Source organism: Phacochoerus africanus, chromosome 7 (genome assembly GCF_016906955.1).
Source record: "Phacochoerus africanus isolate WHEZ1 chromosome 7, ROS_Pafr_v1, whole genome shotgun sequence".
Taxonomy (NCBI): domain Eukaryota; kingdom Metazoa; phylum Chordata; class Mammalia; order Artiodactyla; family Suidae; genus Phacochoerus; species Phacochoerus africanus.
The window spans coordinates 14,056,616-14,078,551 of NC_062550.1; the positions used below are offsets into that span (position 1 = coordinate 14,056,616).

The 21,936-nt window shown below is 45.0% G+C and overlaps 1 long non-coding RNA gene across 1 annotated transcript; it reads right to left on the reverse strand.

Annotated features, from left to right (window-relative positions):
- Positions 1 to 3,332: 3,332 nt before the first annotated feature.
- Positions 3,333 to 17,934, reverse strand: LOC125130573 (uncharacterized). The gene is made up of 3 exons (XR_007135740.1): positions 17,859 to 17,934; positions 4,643 to 4,806; positions 3,333 to 3,435 (listed from the first exon to the last, which is right to left on the reverse strand). It is a non-coding gene; the product is annotated as an uncharacterized LOC125130573 (long non-coding RNA).
- Positions 17,935 to 21,936: the final 4,002 nt, after the last annotated feature.

The following is a 21,936-nucleotide window of genomic DNA, read 5'->3' on the forward strand; positions in this document are numbered from 1 at the left end:
CTTACTAGCTATGTAGTCATGGAAAGTTACCAAAGTTCTTTGACCTTAAGTCACCTCTTCTGAATAATGAGGACTGTTTGACTTACAGTTCCTCATTGGGGCATTAAGAGGAATAATGAGATAATTTGCCACCACTGGTGTAGAATAGTGGCAAATAAAAGCAATATGAGGAAATGAGATACAGTTGACTAACTCGCCTAAGGGAATTTAAATACATTTGCTGAGAAAAAGAATGAAGGAACTCTCCCTAAAGACTGGCATAAGGATTTTCCTTGTTCTGCCAATGAAATTCTTCAACTGTTCCAGTGCTAAAAAGCTATGAGCTTTGGCTTAAGAACTGACCTCAAATTCCATCCCTATCACATATTAGCTACCATACCTCCCACCTTTCCAAACATTTACTTCTCTGGGCTATAAAAATATAATTATTTTATTGGAATATGGTTATTATTATATTTTGATAAAGAATCCAACCAGCTACTTGGATTAAGAAGTAGAGAAACAAGAGCCTGAACTATTAACCATTATGATTAACAGTTCAGGCTCTAGCAGCCATTTGGGTTAAATTCTATGGTTAACCACTTTGGGTTTAATTCTATGGTTAATAGTTCAGGCTCTAGCAGTGGTTTGGGTTTAAATTCTAATTTCGCCACTCATAAACCAAGTGACTTTGGACAAATTTCTTAATCCCTCTGAGCCTGGATTTACTCATCAGTAAAATGGGAATAATATCAATAACTATTGTATGAGGGTGTGACGATGATTTAAAATATTAATATGTGTAAAGCACTTCGAACAGTATGTGGTGCATCATAAGGACTCAATAAAGTCAGATATATAGAAAAAAAAGCATGCCAGACCAGATATAAAGTAGTCCAGGCCTTTCGGGGGAGATATCTCCCTTTATATAGTTCCCAGACAGAGGACTAAAGACAGAGAATCCTTTCTCCTCTGTTTATTATGAAACTATGTCTTATTTTTCATTCATTTATTTTTCTTCAGGCCATTCCTTGCTCAGATGATGACTCATATGGTGATCATGATTACAGGGGGGAAAATCATGTCAAAGGTAATTTACGTTACAATGATGATGCATGAAGGAGTGGAATTCTATAGAGAGATGAAAGGGGGTCTTTGGGAAGGAGCAGAAGACCAGGCTATAGGAGTTCCCGTTGTGGCGCAGTGGTTAACGAATCCGACTAGGAACCATGAGGTTGCGGGTTCGGTCCCTGCCCTTGCTCAGTGGGTTAACGATCCGGCGTTGCCGTGATCTGTGGTGTAGGTTGCAGACACAGCTCGGATCCCTCGTTGCTGTGGCTCTGGCGTAGGCCGGTGGCTACAGCTCCGATTCGACCCCTAGTCTGGGAGCCTCCATATGCCGCGGGTGCGGCCCAAGAAATAGCAACAACAACAACAACAAAAGACAAAAAAAAAAAAAAAAAAGACCAGGCTATAAAGAAGAGTGAGAAAGAAGACATGAAACAAAGCTCCGCGCTTTCCTCCTAACATTTACAAATGCTAGACCTCTGCTGATTCAGCCAGTTCACCCTCTTTCCTGTTGACATCAGTTCAGAGCATAGACACACACGATGCATCACCAGAATGAGCAGATAATGGACCTGGAAGAGGTCCTGACTCACTCCTGAGAAAGGGAGAGAGACCCAGGAAGGAAGCTCCTTTTTAGCAGAGACGTGAGGTCTGGAGGCCCTCCTGGTACTGGGGGAGGGTTGCAGGAATATTATTACAGAGGCATCTACAGGACTGTGGTCTGAAGGACAGTTGCTAACCCCACACACATTTCAAGGAGACAAGCTTCACTAGTAGGTCTATGCTCCCGGGCTCTATATTCTCCACTCCGCCTCCATGAAAACTTGTTTTGGCCACTCCCACAGTATGCTAAAGGCCAGGGATAGAACCCACTCCACAGCAGTGACAATGCTGGATCCTTAACCGGCTGAGCCACCAGGAAACTCCTAACATTTTTTTTGTTATATTGCCCATTAATTAGTGGAGTTTTGGTCTGCTAGGCCACTTATTAGGGTTTTGTGGTAAAATTCAGAACATGAAGAATGTGAACAGAGAGACAATCCTGGAGATCCAAAAGAAAGAGAAAGAAGTAAAAATAAAAGCTGCAAAGAGTGGGTGTTAGAGTCCAAGGGATTTCATGAGAGTGAAGGTGAGGAGCATAAGACGGGTGAGAAAGAGTGAAGAGAAAGATGAAAAGGGATTTTAAAAAGTTATTCTGGGTTATAAAATGGATTTTTATTGGTCTTCAAGAGAGCCAGGCATAGTTTATAATTCCTTTTGACTGTTAGACTGGCCTTTTAAAAATATGACTCTCTCTCTCTCTCTTTCTTTCCTTCCTTCCCTCTTTCTTTTCTTTTCTTTTCCTTTCTTTCTTTGCCACACCAGCAGCATGGGGAAGTTCCCAGACCAGGGACTGAACCTGCATCACAGTAGTGACCTGAGCCGATGCAGTGACAACACCGGATCCTTAACTTGCTGTGCCACAACAGAACTCCAACTATGACTTTATTTAGAGACTGATCCAGTGTTCAGTAATCAGGGTGATGTATGCGCACCCTGAACTTTGAGCTTGAGCCTCACTCTCTAAAGACATGGATTGGGATATGCAAGCCCCTTGGCTCTATTTAAGGCAAGTTCCTTTGTTTTACTACCAAGAACTCCTCGTGAAGGCAAATGAGAAAATTTCAGCAAAGTTTATTTAAGCTTTGGAAATAAAGTTTAAAAATGAATAAATCAAAGCCCTCAGTCTTTTCCTGATCCGAAATAGGCAGCATCCCCCTTCTACCCCTATTCTCTACGGGGAAGAAAAGCCAGCCAGTCGATAGCCAACCTGATTAAATTGGATGAGAGCTGACATGATGTTTGCATCATCAGGGAAATTACTAACTCTAATGATAGGACACGTATATCCCTTGATACAGCTGCAGGAAAAATTGGTTTTCTCCCTTGCCCACAAATGTCCGTGCTGAAGACTCACAGACGGCAGGGTGCAGCTTGAATGGGAGACCACCCTGGGGTTTCACAGACTGGTGTTTGATAGCCAGGATCGAAGAGCCTTGGCTGGCATAAGCAGGCTCCAAGAATTGATGAGAAAGTGTCTTGGGGCTACATCCTGTGTCTTGGGATGGGTGACGCTGGGCTGTGACTTCAAGTTGGGACAGAGTCAGAGCTGGCCTAATGAGAGGATGTGACTGTGCCAGGGTGAGAAGTGGTCCATCATCCACTATACTTACCAGTCTGAACTATATACAAGAACCTCCAGGGAATGTTTTTTGGAAATAAACGTTCCTGTGTCTTACCTGTTAGAGATCCTGATTCAGAAGATTTCACGTGAGGCTTGGGCATGACCCTTTCATAAGCTTCTCAGGTGACTCTGGTGAAGCTTATCCACAGGTTGGAATCTGAGAACTACCAGTTAAGACAATCACAGCTATTCTCTTTCAGACCAACCAATTAAGAAAAATGATTCCACTTGCCACAAATTAGTCAAGCAGGGACTTCTGTCTTTCATTTCTGCAGGTAACTCTTTCCAGGACAAAATGAAGGAAAGTCTCACAGTCTCTCCTAAAAGGCCATGCAGTCTTCTCTTTAAAAACATTTCCCATCAAAATCAAACAGAACTTTAATGTCAACTTATATTAAAACATAAATGTGCTTTGCCTTGTAGGTGTCCTCAAGCAGATCTTAAGAGACGTGCATACACACCCAAGAATGCAGTATTACAGCCATGAGGGAGTCGGGGTGTTAGGGGGAGTGCAGAGAAGTGGAAACCAGAAACAAACATCTCAATGTCAACTAGAGATGGTTCCCCTCAGGATGTGGGCTATAAAAGACCAGCATTGCTCTAAGCTCAAATCAGAGGATCCAATCAAGATCAGGAAATCAGGGCAAGTCACTGCTCACACACGCACACACACTGCTCAAGGGCAGTGAGTCCAGGAACTTAAAGGTCCCAGGTGACAAGAACCAGGAATAGTGAGTGTAAGAAGGTCAGGGCCTTGATCTCATTGGGACAAGCAAAGAAACATCATCTCTGATTGGCACACAGCGGTTCTCAAATGCTGGCCCCTGGACATCAGCAATAGCCAAGGAATGAGTTTAAAATACAGATTCCCAAGTTTCCTAGAAGTCAAGAATCTGGCATTGTCACTGCTATGGCTCAGGTCACTGCTGTGGCTCAGGTTCATCTCCTGGCCCAGGAACTTCCACATGCCATGGTCACAGCCAAAAAAATAAAATAACTTAAAAAATAAAATAAAAAATAGATTCCCACCTCTTCACCTTGCTACCTTTTGTCTTATTTATGCTAATCATTCAGTAAATCCATAAACACATATAAAGTGCCTACTATGTGCTTGCCAGTCTGCTCACTGCATGAGAATAGAGACTGCATCTGTCTTCTTCAACCTCAGTGTCTAATACAATGACTGAAAACAACATGCATTCATTTCAAAAAGGGTGGTGAGTGCTTATTATCTGCCAGACTGAGCTGGGCACTGGGATAAAATGATTAATAACACACTCCCTATACCAAGTCTAGTGAGGCAGACATCCCAGAGGTCTGGTTCACAGCAACATGACCAGTGCTTGGACAACATGCACAAATATTTCTTACCTTCTGAATCCGCTCCGCACAGGAGCCACGGAGTTTATATTAAAACCTGAATCTAGCCATGGCATTGCTTCCAGGCAGTCAATACAGCTCCTCTTCTGCATGGAGTCCCATGCAGACAGATGTCTGGGAAAGAAGGTTTCACCACCAAATAACTCTGGAAGACTCTGGGAAATATTAAATAAAATAATTCAAGTTTCTTGAAGGTAGGACTTCTTGGACACTGTGATACAAATGAGCCTTGTAAATCTCCAAAAGGGAAGGGAGTGGTATTTCGTACTTTCTCAGTCTTCCCTCACAGTGGCCCTTTTTAGGTACATCTTTTTTTCTTTTTCTTTTTAGGGCCATACATGGGGCATATGGAAGTTCCCAGGCTAGGGGTCCAATTGGAGCTAAAGCTGCTGGACTACACCACAGCTCACTGCAATGCCAGATCCTTAACCCGCTGAGAGAGACCAGGGATCGAACCTGCATCCACATGGATACTAGTTGGGTTCGTTACCGCTGGGCCACAATGGGAACTCCCTCTTTTGGGGGCACATCTTGAAGAATTAGTTCTCAGAGAACAGATTTTGGGAAATTCCATTGACTGCATCATGGACCAGCTCTGTGGCACAACCTCTTCTACTCCCACCATCTCCTGCCCCAGTCTCTGCTCCCACTCTCATGCTTGCACTTTAACAAAACCACAGCCTTTCTCATTTCTGTGGGACTTCAAGGCTTCTCCAAGGAAATAAAACTCAAAAAACCTCTGGCCGAGATAAGAATTGCCAGACCCTTATCAGCCCACCTGTCTCATTGTAATTGTTACAATGTTACTAAGGACTGTCTCACCCCAGCAACTCCCCACCCCTACTTCTTACCTCGCCCCTATGGAGGCAACATATGACCCCAACCAACCAGCAAGTATATCCAAAGACCCCATTCTTCTCCAACCAATCAGCAGGTCAGCTGGTATATGGCAAGACCACTCCCCGCACACCTTTGCCTCTGGGCTATAAAAACAGACACGCTCAAGTGCCCGGAGTCGGCTCTCCCTGATTATCAGGATGTCAACCCACTGGGTTAACAATGTCTCTTGCCTCAATAAACTTGTCTTTTCTACATCTTGGTTTAAATTCGGAGAATTCTTTTTCCACCCGCATGCAGAGACCACAACGATTTCCAAGCTTTGCTCATGCTCCCGTCACATTCCCCAAGCCCCACAACTTCTTCCAGGACATACAGAATTTGCCTGAAGGCTATGGGTATCTATGAAGAACCAGCTCAGCCACGGCTCCTCCAGAAGCCTCTGCTGTGTGGGTGCCTCTCTGCTTGTCCTCGAAGCGCTCTCTCAATCTCATATAGCACCCCGTGTGCCTTGTTGTCATGGTCCTGCTAGACCAAGAGCTTTTGGAGGGAAGGAATCTTTACCAGGCTTTGCTTCTCTCTGATCTCTGACACCCGAGCTTCTGAACCTTGACTGGCTAATTCTTTGTTGTGGGAGGATGTCCCCGGCACCCTAGGATGCTTAGCAGCATCCTTCACCTCTACTCACTAGATGCCTGTAGCACCACACCACCTTTACCCCATCCCTGAAGCTGTGAGAACCAAAGATTTCTCCCGACATTGTTTGATATTCCCTGGGAACAACATCATCCCTCGTTGAGAACCAGTGTCCTGTATTCAGCATAGTGCCAGGCATTCGTCAAACCCATACTTACTAAATATGTACTACTTCAGGCTCTGTGCCAGGCACAGGTAACACAACTCTAAGCAATCACATGCCCTTGTTTTCACAGTATTGAGTGGCAGGAACTGAGCAGTAAACAGACATTATTAAGATTGTGATAATAGTCATAGTTCCATGAAGACTGAGACAGCCTTGCCTATTTTGCTTATTTTTATAGCCCCCCCGTAAGACAGTGTGTGGTAGATACTAAGTGCTCAATAAATATTTCTTGATGTATCAGCTTAACTAATATTTATATTTATTATGTGCTGAAACTGTTCTACACACTTTATGTATATTAAATAACTTTAGCTTCTATGAGGCTCTATTATTATACTTATTTTAAGGGTAAGCAAAGTAAATCATAGAATTGTAGGTAACTCGACCACGATCATGTAGCACGTGCAAGGCAGAGCCAAGAATCGAACCCAAGCAGCCCAGTCGAAGCTCAAGGGCCCCATGTGTTGTTTCCAAGGATGACGAACATTGACTGAACTTTGCTTTTTTTTTTTTTTGCTAGGCGTTATAACACAACCAGCTATGTATTTTATTCTCATCCTTATCATTTTATAAATGGGAAATTTATAAATTTCTCATCTGAGAAAACTTGAAGTACAGAAAGATGAAGTAACCCGCATTCTCCTATAAGTGGCAAGGGCCTGAGTTGACATTTATGCTCTGTCTGATCATGGGGACTTATGCCCTTAACTACAATGCTTTAACTGCCTTGAATATAAGGGAGTAATAAGTAACTCTTAGATGAGCGAGGAACAGTGTCAAAATGCTTTCATCTCCCACAAAGCAGAGAGCCTGATACATGCATGGTGCCCCACTCATACGTCCTGAAATGATGGCAATGAAGCATGAGGGATGGGACACTAGCCTGGGTCTAGTCACATCTGACTTGCCCTCCTGGCTCCACCTCAGAGTTGTTGCGTGACCTTAAAGACTTCACTCCCACCGAACTCGAGCCTCACAAAACGAGAGAGGTCGGATTTCCTAAGTTCCCTCCAGCTCTGATGCTGATTTCAGAAGCCACAGTCCTGAGTCAACCCAGAGAGCCCTCTTTCTATCTTGGAGGTGGACCAGGTAAAGCTCCTCCTCTGACAGTGCTGATTGGTTTATTCATCTCCTGATGCAGGTGCTGTTTTGGTTGCCTGGCAACACTGGGACAGAGACTGCCAGTTCCCAGAGGAGCAATAAATGAATGAGCAGAGATGTGCACGCTGGGAGCCGTGGCCATAGCCAGGGCGGAGCATTGCAGAATTTGTAACTCCACTTGTCCTAAATGTGCTTTTCCTATCATGCTGCTAGAGCAGCCTAATGGGGAATATTTGACTGGGGCAGGAGGAAGAGAAAGTATTTTCATTCTGGAGGTGGCAAAAATCCTTATGCACAGTCTTGGGGAACTGTGCATCATCCCTTCTGCACATTCCCGCCCACCTACAAGGAGGTGATCGTATCACAAATATCACAAGCACAGGTGTGTATTTTATTTTCACTAATAAAAGATCTCCTGTTCTCTTCCATGTACAAAATTACTGTCTCCTCTGTTCTACCTGCTTTTAAATGTACATCCCAGGTTCTGAAATCCAGGACAGGTCATCTAAAAACTGGCCTGACTGATCCTCATGATCACTCTGCCAAACAGGCAGAACTGAAATCAACAGATAGGAAAAGCTTCAGAAAGGTTAAAAACAACGATTCTGAAATAATGTAGAGGTGGGTTCAATTCTTGACGCTGCCACTTAGAAAGTATGCCGTGTTGAGTAAGTCTCCTAGCTTCTTTGAGTCTCAGATTCTCAGTAAAATGGGGATATTAATACCTATCTCAAAGTGTCATTGAAAGAAGACAAGAGAGGTTGGCTAAACTCACAGAGGCTGGTGCATAAGTCCATCATCACCATCATTAATATTATTGTCGTCTAGGATAACACACACCACTTAGGTGTACAGCTGAGATTTGAACCCAGATCTCTAGTCATACCAAGGTAGAATTTTGTCATTATGCCATATCTCCTTTGCAGTCAAATGTTCTACCACTGAGCTATATCCCACTTCATACCTCCTTTGAAAGGAAAAGCTCTAAAAATGTATTCTTTGAACAACTATTTATGAACTACTATGGGAGAGTGATGAAAATTATACCTAACTTTTAGATAGTAGTTTATAGACCAGGAACTGCAGACATCCACTCTCTAAATATCATGGTGATTTCTCTGATGTTTGGATGGAGATAGTTTTGGGAAAAGCAATTGTCTGCCTCTGCAAGTTAAACTGGTCTTCTCCCAAGGGCTTCAAAGTCAGGAAAGGGAGCCCCATCCCCCAGTGCACTGAGCACCCCCCTGGGGGTGGAACTCAGCATCCAGGCTCCAGGACACATAGAAAGGTCACTCATTTAGTGTTTCTCTCTTCTGTTTGCTCTGACCAACATAAAGGACTCGAAGTCCATCATGGAAGGACCACTGTGAGGCCAGATGTCTAGAGTCTGGGCTGAATCTATTCTTGCTGATATTGAGGTAGAAATATCCAGCCAGGAGTCTCTTTACCGCCTCCATTAACACATGCACTAAAATTTAAATCCAATTATCAAGTTTCTTTTATTACTCGCTTCTGCTTAGAAGAGCTGAGCTGAATGGAATCTTAGAAATCCTTTTTCTCTCTCTCTCTTCATCTCTCTCGGTCTCTCCCCCTCCTTCTCTCTCTTTCTCTCTCCTCTCAACCTTCTCTCCCTTCTTCTCTCTGTTTACTCCCAGCCCTTCTCTCTCTAGGTCTCTCTCTGCAAGTCCTGATCCACACCCCTCCCCACCACATGCACACAGTTTGCAATGGCCCCCAGCTACCTCTGGAAAACACTAGCGCCCTGGGAAGTGTAGTCAGAAAACCATGCACCAGGCCCAAACTCCTCCTCACTCCACCAAGGAAGAACAGAGACCCACAGAGGAGAAGTGACTTGTCCAAGGTCACACAGCCAGACAACCTGACTCTAGGTCTAGCGCTCTTCCTTCTGCATAGCACTAAATATGGAAACTTCCAAGTTTCCATTCTAAAACCTCCCATTTAAAAATATCTTAAGGTGGGATTTCCCGTCGTGGTGCAGTGGTTAATGAATCCAACCAGGAACAATGGGGTTGCAGGTTCGATCCCTGGCCTTACTCAGTGGGTTGAGGATCCGGAGTTGCCGTGAGCTGTGGTGTAGGTTGCAGACGCGGCTCGGATCCCGCGTTGCTGTGGCTCTGGCGTAGGCTGGTGGCTACAGCTCCGATTCGACCCCTAGCCTGGGAACCTCCATATGCTGTGGGAGCGGCCCTAGAAAAGGCAAAAAGACAAAAAAAAAACCACCCCCAAAACAAACAAACAAACAAAACTTAAGGTATTGTTTGAATTAAAAAAAAATGCAAGGATTGGAGTTTTTAAATTACATTTTGATTGTATCAATAATAATGCAAATATGGGAATTCCCGTCGTGGCTCAGAGGAAACAAATCTGACTAGCATCCATGAGGACACAGCTTCGATACCTAGCCTTGCACAGTAGGTTAAGGATCCAGTGTTGCCATGAGCTGAGGTGTAGGTCACACACATGGCTTGGATCTAGCATGGCTGTGGCTGTGGCTTAGGCGGGTGGTACAGCTCCAATTCGACACCTAGCCTGGGAACCTCCATATGCTGTGGGTTCGGCCCTAAAACGCCAAAAAAAAAAAAAAAAGCAAATACAATCTTATACAAATCTGAATATTACAGATAAGGCTAAAGACTTCTTTGAAACCTACCCACACAAACACACATATAATGAAGTTGTCTCCTTGCTATCTTAAAAAATAACCATTGCTAGCAACTTTTTTGTGCTCTTAGAATATGTGTGTGTATGAATACATATATATGTGTGTAGATAGGTAATGTACATATATTTATAAACAAAACAAAGTATGTACACTGCCTCTATATAAATATACTATCTATATCTATATATATACTACGTCTGTCTGTCTGTATCTGGACATCTCTATGTCTCTACATCTAGATAGATAGATAGACACATACTATAACATTTTTCTTCAGTTTGCCTTATGCACTAAGTAATTTTCCTGGACTATTATTAGAACATATTAGCAGGGATCTACCTCATTATTTTTAGTACTTTACAATATTACACCTATTTGGACCTACTATGCTTAGCCATTCCCCTACTGAAGAACAGTTAGGTGGTTCATCACGCCTTGAAGGACATCTTTGTACTGTATACGACTCCTTTTGCACGTGAGCGAGCCTGTCACTAGGGAAAGATCCTAGAGATGAAGGAGCTGGATCATGGGATATTAAGTTTTTAGCATTTTGATGTGGCTTCAACTTCTTCCTATTGATACACATGGTCTCTTGAGGGGGACTCTTGACAAACTCCTTCCACACCAAATAGGAAATGAAATAAAATATCTTCTTGAGTAAATAATACCATATGCACAGGAACAGATGGGTCTGGAAAACAGAGGATACACAGAAGGAATACGCTGATGTGTACGACAAAGGTGCCTTATTTGAAAGGTGCCCAGAGCCCCAGCCTGAAGAAGTCCAGCCTGAAACAGTGTCCCAGAGTTCCCCCATAAATGGGAAGCTTTGGGAAAAGGCATTAAGTCTCCAGAAAGTTCTTGTGACCATATAAATATCCTATCTTAGAAGGGTGACGCCTGAAGCCATTAGCATGGAGTAATTGATCAGTTTACCCAACAAAGAGGTGTAACAACTGGAGCACACAAGTTCACTTCTCTGAACAATGATAACTTATTATTGTTACAAAACTTCAGAGCATTTTGCAAAGTCAAATAAAATATGTAAAATGCCTTGAAAGGACCTGACAGTACACACTTGCTATAACATAGTTTTGAATATTGGCTCAGAGAAACAAGGAACAGAATAGATACGTTAGGCTGGATAACTGGTTAGGATTGGAAAACATTTGGCTCTGGGGTTCCTAATCCCATGTTGGTTTTAACTAAAATGCAGCTAATATTGAGATCACGGTACTTGCTAGGCACTTTCATGTTTAAGCTTCACAACAGTCCTGTAAAGCCAGTTAGATTACCTTATTTTACAGGTGAAGAACCCACAAATTGGAGAAGTGAAGAGGCTGGGCCAAGACCACACAGCCAGATAGGAAGCTGTGGACCTGGGACTCAAACCTCAGTTCAGTGGTTCTCAACCCTGATTATACAATGGTGTCACCTGAAGGCTGACCAAAAATGCCTCTGCTACCCAGGCCCCATCCCCTGTTCACTGATTTGGTTGGGGCAGCAGGGACCCAGGTATTGGAGCATTTAATATCCAGAGGTGATTCTAATGTTAAACCAGTGGTGAGGACCAGCGACTAGGCATTTTTATTGCCCATCCGTTGGATGGAGGCTGGTCTTAGTGTCTTGCTGCAGCTGCTTTCTCGTGAGTCGCAGAGGCAGATGCATTAGAATATTACCTTGAAAGTGACTTGATCAGCTAAAACCTTCAAGTGCCCTTAATTATAAAAGAACACCCACTGACATCTGCCTCCCCTTAAGGGGAACTCCAAGGACTTGGAAAGTTATTTTCCTGGTTGCCATGACAATCTTTTGCAACATCAGCAGAAATGCTCTGCACTACAAACAGGCAAGCATGACACCTTTATCTCAGAATCTGCTCAAAACCTTTAGCTCAGAATCAGCCTCTGCTCCAGACCAGGTCACATCCCCTTTGAGCCTTTACTTAGGCATTCTGAAAAACAACCATAGGTGTTAGGACAGCAGAGCACTCCCCTCACCTTACCAGAGCTCAGAGATGAAATGAATTGCTTTGTGTGAAGCAGTAAATTAAAATTTTAAACTCTTCTTTTATTCTATACTCCACCTTCCCATGTTCCCCAAATAATTTTTAAATCCAAAGAGGAAACAGGTGTAATTGAAAAGGTTTTTCCACTTTCACCTTTTATATTTTTTGTAGGCCGTTTTTTTAAATTAATTTTTTTAACACCTGAAGAGTATTTAATATATGCCAGGCATGCTCTAATAACTTTCTATGTTTATTTATTTTTCTTTCTTTCGCTCTCTCTTATTTTTTTTTTTTTTTTTTGCTTTTTAGGGCAGCACCTGTGGCATATGGAAGTTCCCAGGCTAGGGCTCCAATCGTAGCTACAGCTGCCAGCCTGCGCCAACAGACACAGGCTGTACTTGTAGCATATGGAAGTTCCCAGGCGAGGGATGGAACCCATGCCGCAGCAATGACCTAAGCTGCAGCAGTGACAAGGCCATATCCTTAACCTGCTGAGCCACTAGGGAACTCCGAACTTCCCATGTTTTAATAATTTTTGTCTTTACTACAACTCCAGAAGGTGTTATTATTGTTGATGTTATTATTATTTATCCCAATTTAAAAGTTTGTAGATAAGAACCCCGAGGCAGTTACAGTATGATTATTTGATATGCATATACACAGTGAAATGATGACTACCTTAACACTCTCTAGAGAGACTCCAGAGCTGTTCTACTCCTCCAGCTGATAAAGGAGCATTTTACCCCCGACAGGTATATTTGCATTTTGTCCCTTAATCGGTCTTCAAACATAGCAATTCATCTCTGACTATGAGGATTTTAAGCACCCTGATAGGTAGAGAGAGCAGGAAACATGAAGCGAATTTTCTATGACCTTAAAAATCTCACCATAGATGGACAACCAAATTAACTCCACTCTCGTTGACAAACGTAAACAAGCTATGGTCAAATGGGATGCAAACTTTCCTGCCTCAGGACCTGGGTTCCAGTTACGGCAATGTCTTGCACTAGCTGTATTACGTGACACCAAGCTACGTGTGTTAAAAGCATACACGGCCTTTGTTGCCAACACAGTACTGAGTTTGACTTCTCACCTCGACCATACATCATGTATGTGATCTTGCACAAGCCTTTTTTCACCTACGAAATGAGAATAATATCTCCTTAACAGGGTTGGCATCTGGATATATAAAGCATTCAGCACAGTGCAGTACACAAAAACAGTTCAATAAATGTTAGCTATTGGAGTTCCTGCTGTGGCTCAGTGGTTAACGAACCCAACTAGTAGCCATGAGGTTGCGGGTTCGATCCCTGGCCTCACTCAATGGATTAAGGATCCGGTGTTGCCGTGAGCTGTGGTGTAGGTCGCAGATGCGGCTCGGACCTGGGCTTGCTGTAGCTGTGGTGTAGGCCAGCAGCTGTAGCTCTAATTTGACTCCTAGCCTGGGAACCTCCATATGCCATAAGTGAGGCCCTAAAAAGACAAGAGACACACACACACACACACACACAAAAGATAGTTATTATTAACATAATCTATAAGCCAGGAATTACCATATAAAAATGTATGTATATAAAGTGAGGGAATTTATTTGAAAGGATTTTGCAAACTACAAAATTTATATACAGGAAAGCTTATTTCTACAGTAGTTTTGGTTATTATAAGGGCTTGACCATGTTTTTAAAAGATCTATTAATAATAGCAGATCTGGGTTCTTATCAAAAACATCCTTTTTAACCACCCTTACCACCGCCCCTGGAGTTGTATTTCTTAGTGAATGGTAAGAGAATGTGTATATCTGTCATCGTGTGTGCACCTGTAAGTATGCAAATTCCTGTGCCGAACTGTTCCCCTTGGGGAAAGTGTTCTATGATGCAATACATATCTTTCCTTCCTGGATTCATCAGGATTCTTGGTTAAAAACAAGACAAACAATTTGAACTACTAATACAAGAAGGGAACTTAGCAGAGGTAGGAGATTCACAAAATAAATGCGGATGGGAGACAGGGAAAGCATGAAGAGACAAGAAACCAGCAGAAACCAAGGGAATTCTGGAGGCTGGCCAACAAGATTCATGACTGAGTGAAGATCACTGGTCCAGCCCCTTCAGGATGCTGCTGCTGCTATCGCTACCATCCCGCTGATCCATCTCATGCCAATTCCTATCTCTCCATCCTTGTTGCTTTCTGGAGAGACAAAGCCTCAGGAGTGAGCATCTAATTGGCTCAACTTAGATGACATCTTTGCCTGAAGGATTTTGGGGGACTGAGAGGTAGAAAATTGTGGAAGGATCTGGCCCTGGGAATTGCTAGATCCCCACACAATGGAACCCTCCCACCTCCAAATGTGGAGGTATGAATACAAATATTTTCAAGGAAAGCCATCTTGGTCCAGCAGTCACTTTACTGATGGAGAAGGTTCAGAGAGGTTATTCAGTGATGGTGTGTCTCGTCTCCTGGCTCTCATCCTCACGTTTGCTCTTCTACACAAAACCCAGTGATTTATAAAATCACAAGCTGCTTCTTCAGCTTTAAAATGTATCTTAGGTGGGGACAGAAGGGACTGATGCTGGGGAGAGCAATTATCTGTTTTCAGGCTCTTTTAATTACCTAAGCCCAGCAATAAGAATAAATAATGCTAGAGGGTAGCTGACCTCCAACACATGATGGGAGAATCTCATTATTGCAAAACCTTTGGTGATATATGGAGAGAACTGGCTACAATACATTGAATTTTCAATAGAAACCATTAAGTGCTCCTGTATCTAATTGCCTTATTTTCTTATTCATAGTGCAACAAAAATATTTTCATTTTCTGTGTCACAATTTGCCTGGTTTCTCATCGAAACCTTTATCTCACTCCCTCTTTCCTCTTTTCTTCTATGTTTAAAACTGATACTAGTGATGCTTTTTGAATTTATGGACCCAGTCAAGAACACTCCTTCTATTTCTCCACAAGGAAGTTTCTTGTGCATATTTAAAAACCATTAAAAAAAAACTATTGTTATGACATGTCTCCAAATGTTAGAATTGGGAGGACCCTTCGAGGAACACTGTTCTGAGCTCCTCATTTTACAAGTGGGAAACTGAGGCTTAGAAATCATATGCCAGGTGCCTTGAGGCAGAGACTGGCCAAATACCATAATGACTATGCTGGGCTTCTAGGTCAAGCTTTCCTGGGTCCTCTTATGTACAACTACTGTCATCAAATGTCCAATCTGGACAGAAACCATTCAGGAAGTTTCTGGAAAGGATCTGAGGTATTAACTAATCCAGAGTGGAAAGTAGTAGCCAAAGGAGTAAATGCTATTCATATGTAGGTGTTTTTTTTTTTTTTTTTGGCCACGCCCATGGCATGAGGAAGTTTCCAGGCCAGGGTTGCAACCTGTGTCACAGCAGTGGACCCAAGCCACTGCAGTGACAATGTCTATCCTTAACTTGCTGAGCCACAAGAGAACAACTAAATAGTTTTAAATTAATTGCCAAATTTAAAAAATCTGCAGTTTTAACATAATCTGAACTTCTGGCCCTTTAATAAAAATCATCTGACAACTTAGGGTCCATGTTCCCATATAGCAAAAATCAGCTGTTTCTGAGTAATGATTGCTCCCTTAGGCAGGTGGGCAGACCTCAGCCCCCACCCCTCCTTGTTCTACCGCATCCTGCCAACTTCACTTGCTACATTACTGCCTGTTCTTGACAGTATTAGAGAGTGTGATCCCTGATCAAGTTGGGTCACTCCTTCTTATTTTTGTTTTTGTTTTGCTTTTTAGGGCTGCACTTATGGCATATGGAGATTCCCAGGCTAGGGGTTGAGTCGAGCTATAGCTGCCGGCCTGCACTACAGCCATAGCAACGCAGGATACAAGCCACGTCTGTGACCTACACCACGGCTAATGGCAATGTGCGATCCTTAATGCACTGAGCAAGGCCAGGGATTGAACCTGCATCATCATGGATGCTAGTCAGATTCGTTAACCACTGAGCCATGACGGGAACCGAATCACTCCTTCTTATTGACTGAGGTCACTTAGTAAAGGTCATGCAATAAATGGAAGATGTTGGAAGAGAAAGTTGGAGGGTCTCAGCCCTTGGCTCTCTTCTCACACTGCACGTTCTCTCTGGGTGGTTCCATATAGACCAGGTCAGGGCACCCTCCAATACAGACTCCAGACTCTCACCTGTGTTCTAGACTTGGGTATCCAGCCACCGACCTTGGGCAGGTCACTTCACCTTTCAGGGCCTTCATTTTACCCACCTGTACTATGGGGATAGCGAGTGTACTTTTCCATCATACTGTTATTATAGGAATTATATAGACAATTAGTTAACATATGTGAAACCATTTGAAGAGAATCTGGCACTATTGTTTTGGGATATCTAATAAGGCGCACAAATGCCAGCAATGGAGCCTTAATTTTCCTCTGCCTCCAAACAGTCTTCTCCATGGTGGTGACAGCACCATGATCCTATGGGTAGCTCAAGACAAAACACCTAGGAGTCATTCTTCATTCATCCATTTTCCTCCTCCCCTAAGTCCAACCCATCAGCAAGCCTTTCCATGATACTCTCAAAATGTATTTAATTCGGTCCACTCTCCCCATCTCTGCTGTCACCACCTTGGTCTAAGCTCCCATCACCTCTTGCCTGGACTTCTGCAATAGCCTCTTGCTATGCCCTAAACTAGGTAACCCCCAAATTTACATGCAGAAGCCCTAACCCTCAGCGTGATGGTATTTGGAAATGGGGCCTTTGGGAGGTAATTAGGTTTAGATGAGATCATGGGGACGGGGAGATCATGATACGATTAGTGCTCTTGGAAGGAGAGACACCAAGACAGCTTACTCTATCTCTCCCCACCATGAGGACACAGGGAGAAGGCAACAGCCTACAAGCCAAGCAGAGAGCTCTCACCAGAAACTGACCATGTTGGTACCTTGATCTTGGACCTCTAGCCTCCAGAACTGTGAGAAATTAATTCCTTTGTTAAGCCACCTAGTCCATAGTACTCTGTGATGGCAGTGCCAGCATTGCGAGACTAAGACACCTCCTAACTGGTCTCCCTGCTTCCATTCTTTCTCTTCTGAAATCCGTTCTCCACACAAAAAGCCAGAGTAGTCTTTTAAAACTGTCAGAGTTCTGCTTAAAACTCTTCAATGGCCTATTTTTGTCCTTACAACAAAACTGAAGCTCCTCACCGTGGCCCACACAGTTCTGGGTAACTTAACTCCCTCCCACCTCTGGCGATGGCCCACTTTCCTCTTGCTCACTACATCGGGCCATACTGGACCACACTCCCAGACTCACAACCACGGTGCGTTTGCTGACCCCAGTCAGCCCTGGAATTGCTGGAATCTCCTAGTTCAAAGTGGCCTCGGCCCATTTTATTGATAATACCTTCTCCTCATAATGCTCACAAGATCTGGATCTGACATTGTCTTGTTTATTTGCATATAGCCTGCCCCGACCCCCACCTCAGCAAACACCCTGAGGGCGGTGGACTTTGTCCAGCTCCCTGATGCCCCCCTCGACCCGCCGCCCCCCGCCCCAGCGCTAAGTGCCAAGCACAGGCCAGAGACTTTGCTGTGGGATTTCTGAAGGCGCCTCTTGAGGGCCAGGGAGGTCAGGTGACTTTTCCAAAGCAGGCTTTCAGGGACACGCACTGTTCACACTCCCCAAGGGGCGTCTAGACGCTCTTGGGATGGAGAATTAGTACCTTTCTCGGTTGCTTGAGCCGGTGAGAGCTGAGTCTAGAAGCACTTTTCCAGCTTGAGGAGAAGAACCCGGTAGGGGGAGGCCGGAGAGGCGGGAGAGGCAGGAGGGGCGGGGCCGTCCGTGGGCGGGGCCTAGCTGCTCGAGCCAATGGGGCTCCGCGGCGCGGGGAGGGCGGGCGGCCGAGGGGAGACGCTCGCTCGCCTCGGGGTGCGGAGGCTGAGCACTGGACGGGAGTGGATCGACTGGCGGCCCCGTGGCGGAGGCACCCATCCGGCTCTGGGTTTCTGGAGGCTCGCACGGTAAGCAAGGCCCGCACCGAAGTAGACTTTGTGGGGTTTCTGGCAGCAGGGAGTCCCCGCCACCTCCCGCCGGGGCTGCTGGTGGCGTCCGCGCGCCTGGCTGCGTCTCCCCAGGCGCTCCGGCTCTGTGCCCGCGGGATGCGGGCAAGCAGAGGGGCCCGACAGGGAGGCTAGGAGCCGCGGCGTCGCGCTCCCTCTCCGGGCTGCTGCTGCCAGGTCCCGGAGCCAACCCTGGGACAGACAGGTCCGCGAACAGGGATGCCTGAGAGTCCCGAGAGCCAGAAAGGCTCAGGATAGTGGCTTCCAAGAAAATCTCCACCTAGCGCCAGGGCCCGGGGAAGAGCTTGCGGGAAGCTGGCGACTACAGCGGCCGGACTTCTGCTCTCCCTAGGCGTCTTCAGACGCCTCCTGACCTGTTACCCCGGGGGCTAGCGGTCACATTTATCATGCATTTCCTATTTCCAGACCTCCTGGGGCTCAGGAAAAAATCTCAGAATGGTCCCGTGGCCAGGCTAGAAGCAGAGAGACTAGCGCTCGATACAACGCCCCATGTATTTATTCAGCATTTATTGGGCTCCTATTAAGTGCCAGACACTATGCTAAGCCCTAGCATCAGGAAGAATGGCCTTGGAGGAACCCCTGGGACTGAAAAGGACAATAGGAGGAACACTTGCAGTGCACTGTAGTACAGGGCACACGAGGTGGAGAGGAGGACCACGACAAGCCAGGAAGGCTTCAGAGAGGAGGTGACTAGTGGGGGCTAGAGGAGTAGGAGGGTTTGTCATGCTGAAAGCTGGTGTATGTGTGTGTGTGAGAGAGAGCACAAGTGCAGGAATTCCAGATAAATGTTCTTGGGCAAAGGTAAAGAAACTGAAAAAGTCCAGTGTCCTGACTTAGAGCATCAGATAATGCTGTATGGGCTAATCAAATAGGACCAGGGCTTTCGTGGGTAGGAGATGAGCTGTCAGTATGACAGGAGCTAAAACATGCCCAGACGTTAAAATGTAGCCTTAAGACTGTTTAGAATTTTGTCTTGGGCTCAAGGAGGGCAGTAAAAGAATTCTGGCAGCTTTGTAGAAAACCGGACAGAGCAGTAGAAAGCTGGTTAGTTGTAGCTAATAATTTTGGCCCCTAAGGTCAGCTCCATTCACCCAGGAACCCTGCTTCCTGGCTTGCAGGCATGGATCATTCAGGCAGGGAGATGGTGCTCATGTGATGCTTGCCTCTGCAACCTGCAGGTCATTTTCATATTGTTTCTGGTGGCTCTGACCTGGACCTTGTCATCAGGGATGGCTCCTGGAGGATTGTGAAGGGTACCTCTGCCTACCTTTTCTGATCTTCTGCTTTTCCCCTCTCCCTGGGCTCTTCTTTCTCCCTCACAGAGACACAGCCTCAGGCTGTTGTGAAGAGCAAAGCCTAGCCTGAGAATCAGATCAGAAAGACACTTTAGCCCTGTGCCTTGGGGACATTATTGACCTTTCTGAACCTCAGTTTTCTGATTTAAAAGGAGATCATCGGAGTTCTGTTGTGGCCCAGTGGTTAACGAATCCGACTAGGAACCATGAGGTTGCGGGTTCGGTCCCTGCCCTTGCTCAGTGGGTCAAGGTTCCGGTGTTGCTGTGAGCTGTGGTGTAGGTCGGAGACGCGGCTCGGATCCTGCCTTGCTGTGGCTCTGGCGTAGGCCGGTGGCTACAGCTCCGATTCGACCCCTAGCCTGGGAACCTCCATATGCCGCAGGAGCGGCCCAAGAAATGGCAAAAAGACAAAAAAAATAAAAAAAATAAAAAAAAGGAGATCATCATCTCCACATGTTATAGGTTGGGTTCCCTGGAAAAAGGCTCAGAGTCTCTGAGAATTGCATGCCGGATGATTCTTGAGGAAGGGCCTCACTCTCCAAGGTAGGGGGTGGGTGAGGGGAGCAGGACAAGGCAGAGGGAGAAGTTGATCTGCGATGCAGAGCAAGAGAGGCCTCAACTGGTCTCCTGAGGCATGAGCCCAGGCCTTTGAAACCCCATGCTGACGGGCCAGTGGGTGCAGGCTGCCCCCAGGGAAGGAGGCATAACTTTGGGTGTCCCTTCAGCAGGACAGTTCCTCAAAAGGAACTCAGCTGTGAGCCTTGGTCCGGAAGGGGGTGACTGGCAGCCACCTTACAGGATGGGCCTGGGAAGTGGATGAGATAACTGACAGAAGGTGCTTTGCCCTGTGCCCAGAGCAGAGCAGGTGTTTAAACAGTGGTCCTTTTTCTCACCTTTGAACTTCTTGGCTTTGTCTGAAAATGGATTTTGGAGTTCGAGTTGAACTTATGTGAGGGAAGAACCTTTCCTGACAGTGGCCACAGTGACTACTTTTGAGTGTCTGTTATGCACATGTATTCTCTCCTAGTTATCTGGTGACAATCTAGCTTAGGTACTTTTATTCTCATTTTACAGTTTACCCAGTGTTTTCTAAGATCCAACAGAGATAGGCATCATTTTGCCATAAAGTAATAACCATAACAACAACAGCAAAAATGATAGGACTTATTATGCTCTATCAAGTGATTTCATTGGTGGACTGATTAATTAATTTATCAATAATTAATTCATCAATGTACACTGAGTGCCTCCTAAATGGTACACAATGTCCTAGGTGCTGGGAATACAGTTCAGTCTATTAGGAGAGACAGAGACCAACAGTAACTACTTTGAGTCTTTCAAAGCAAACTTTGAAGGGTGGGACATTGCACTGCATAGGCAGGGTGTGATGGAGGGTAATAGACCATTTTCCCAATTGATTCTTTCCTGTCCTTCAGTTTCAATATAACCTCCTCAGAAAGGCCTTTTGACCATCTTGTGTAAAGCAGGTCCCCAGCCCCTTCAGGGCACTTGCTCATGTGTTTTATTTACTAGTCATTGTTCCTCCCCACAGGTCTGAAGGCTCCAAGAGATCATATAGCACTTTATCCCAGCACAGTGTTTAGCACAGATTTTTTTTTTTTTTGAGTGAGTGAAATGAATGAAGGGTAGATCCATTTAACGGAGTAGTATCAACAAGAAGTGATATTTACCCTGAGGTCTGAGGGATGAGAAAGGTCCGGCAATGCCAAGATCAAGAGGCAGAGAGAACAGCTTGCCCAAGATCCAGGAGGTGGAGGAGTGGAGCACAGTGTGACTGGGGAGCAGCTTGAGATGAGTTTGGAGAAATGGATGGGGCCTTGGAAGGCCATGCTGAGCTTGGATTTTATTCAAAGGGCAGTGAAGGGTCTGTGTAGGATGATAAGCCTATTAATGACCGTAATATACATTTGTTTGCTGTCTGTCATGCCTTTAGGAGGTAAGCTCCATGAAGAAATGTGCTCAGTAAATATTGCTGAGGTGAATGGATGATATGGTTTATGCTCCTACCAGGTGAACAATGGAGAGGGGAGAAGGGTGGGATCTGGTCACAGATTAGGAGTTTGGTGAGAGAGATGTTGGTGTCCTGGCTGCACAGTAGCAATGGTGTTTGAAACGTAGAGATCGGAGCTATAATTTGGCTGCGAAATGGACAGGACGTGCTGATACATTAGACGTCAGGAGTATGACAAAAGGAAATATCAGGAAGGGCCCCCAGATTTACGATTCAAGATTGGGTGGTTGCCAAATGCCCATCAATAGGGAATTGGATAAACAAAATGTGGTAATACTTAACAGTGAAATATTGCTCAGCCATAAAAGGAAGGATGTGCTGATACAGGCTACCAAGTGCATGAACCTTGAAGACATGTGAAGCGAAAGGAGCCAGGCACAAAAGATCACATAT